The sequence below is a fragment of the Cryptomeria japonica genome, chromosome 10 (genome assembly GCF_030272615.1).
Source record: "Cryptomeria japonica chromosome 10, Sugi_1.0, whole genome shotgun sequence".
NCBI lineage: Eukaryota > Viridiplantae > Streptophyta > Pinopsida > Cupressales > Cupressaceae > Cryptomeria > Cryptomeria japonica.
In genome coordinates, this window is record NC_081414.1 from 788689524 (window position 1) to 788692253 (window position 2730).

A 2730-nucleotide genomic window follows, 5' to 3' on the forward strand; every position below is an offset into this window, starting at 1 on the left:
AGCTAATTATTAATTGCACAAACGAAATTTTTGTGGAGGAATTCTAGTTGTATGTTTGAGAGAAACCTTCTACAAAAAACTACATTGAAGGATGGTCATGTGACCACAAGTCCATAAGGGAATGTTTAAGGGGATAACTCAAAGTTAATGAATGAGTTAAAGAAACTTGATAACTCGTATCTAATAATAATGTAAATTTTGGCTAATAGAATCGAATGTGATAGAAAATAAGTATTCTTATTGGCTACTTAAGGTCTAATTATAGGAACTATGTACTTTATTTTGAGGTGAGTTTGGGATGACATTCCTTAATATTGCCTTTGTCATTTGTAGGAAAACACTATAGGTACCCTCGTGTACGCTTAGATATTTTTTCTCATATATTCCTAATAAAGAATGTGTTTATGATTAGTGTGTTCCAATTAATAATTAGAATTAAATGTGTGGGACTAACTACTGTATAGTTAGTTCTTGTTTATGTGTATTTTTTGAGTAGTGGTCATTTTATGTGGGTTGAAAGTCATAAGTGTTCATGGAATTCAATTCTATACTAATACAAATTAATGTCTAAGCTTTTAAATCACTTAATTGAGTTATACAAATCAAGGTCCACTTGATCTATACTTGTGAAACCTTGTGTTGGGTAACTATAAGACCTTCCCATGTGTCTTAATCGAGTTTGATACTAGAGAAATTAGTAAATTATTTGTAAATCCACCCTTTGGCCATCACAATTGTTTTAATGCACTTAACATCAATTATCATCTTAATGAGTAAAAATTTCCATCTAACATACAAGGATTGACTTTAGAACTTTTTTGTTCACTATGGTGGTTTCAACTCATTGAATCCACTTATATGCTTACACTAAAACGTGTTAATATTCCACAAATAGCATCATCCCTAGACCCATACCTAAACCTTGAGTGTTCATTCTTGATGACCCTACCAAGTATCCTCTGATGGGAAATTAGAGGCTTCATAGTTAACAATTTGAGGGAGTTCATTCTCTTCTCTTGATGAGATCTATGATCTCTCTTTAAAATTGGATTATTAATTAAGTGAACCTATAGACTTGGTCCCATTTTATAATAAGATAAACATTGCCATCAAGTGTGGATTCCATGTCCCCAACATTACCAATAATTACTTTATAAACTCACACATATAGACAAGGGTTATATCACAGATCACAAACAATAACTATCTCAAGCATATATCACATACATACAAGGGAGTACCTCATACACATCATAGGTACATAATTACATATAGAGCAAGTAGCTCCAAAATACATCATATTAAAAAATAGAAACTAGATCATACATGCATCAAAAGGCAATAGTGGCCAGCTCATCCACAATGGATTCTCTTGTCCATAGTGCATCCTAGATAGAAATTGAATATCAATGCATAACACACCACAATCTAGGTCACATTATTTTACCTAGTCTTCTACACCAATGACAATTGGAAAGAGGATTTAGTGTATCCCATACTACACTAGGGGTTCATCCTCAACCCAACATGATCAAGTATACCATTTGACAACTAGCAAGAGGACTCAGTGTATCTCATACTACAACACGGGTCCATCCTCAACCCTAATGATTTACATAATTATTGAAATAACCTAACTCGCTAAATTCCAACTTCAATTGCCCGTAGGGCATTCAACAAGTATATCCATTCATGAAGAAGTAGCTACCAACATATACCACTTGTTGACCTTAGTGACATTGTTAGCTATCTACTTCATAACCCTTAGTAACACTTGGCATCAATCACCCCCATATTATAAGTGACTCCCATTGAACCCTCCTAATACAAAAATTATCTCAAGTTACCACTACCCATATGATAAGGTAACTACTTGTGCAACCATTATTGTACCAAATCCTAGATATCCCCTAGAAATCCTTCACTTTCATAAACCGGGTGAATGTTGGCTATGCCAAAAGATACAATAGTAGCTCTATGAATCCACCATTGACATGACCCAATGACAACTTATTAATTGTTACCACATCATATCGAGGGTAGGCATTAGCAACTTCACCTTCATGAACCAAGTGAATGATGACTAATCCCTTGAAGTATCCCAAACATTGATCATTGACCCAGACCAATGACTTCTTGGCATTGCATAAATATCTTGGTGGTTTACTCTTGTGAGGATCAAACATACCAAAATTTATAGTACTAAATAAATGGATTATTATAATGCCATTGGCTAATTTAGGACTCTATACATAGATTGTTATAGGTTTGGGGTAAAGTTCTGCAAAAACATAAAAAATCACTCGGATCCAACACAAGATGGCCTTGAATCTACTGTTTTCCCAAATAATTGTCAATATATTCGTATAAGATAGCCAACTTTGAATCCACTGAACTTTGGGGCAATGGACAATGAACAAGATTTAGTTATAAGACTGAAATATCTTGGATTTCTAACTTAGCTAGACCAATGTAGGTAAGCCTTACAATATCCTAAGACTTACCACAAATTATTGAAGATATTGTACTTTAAGTAGATATCTCCCAAATGAAAATATACCAAGGAAACATGAAACAACCTAAACTCTAGCTACACTCTTGGTTTATCAACATGAACTCAATAGTTGGGAGTAATTCCTACACTAAATCTATTCCTATATTAGAAATTTAAATGGATTCATCAATTTTAATGTTTCTAAACCTGATCTCAAAAAACATTATAGATTAGTA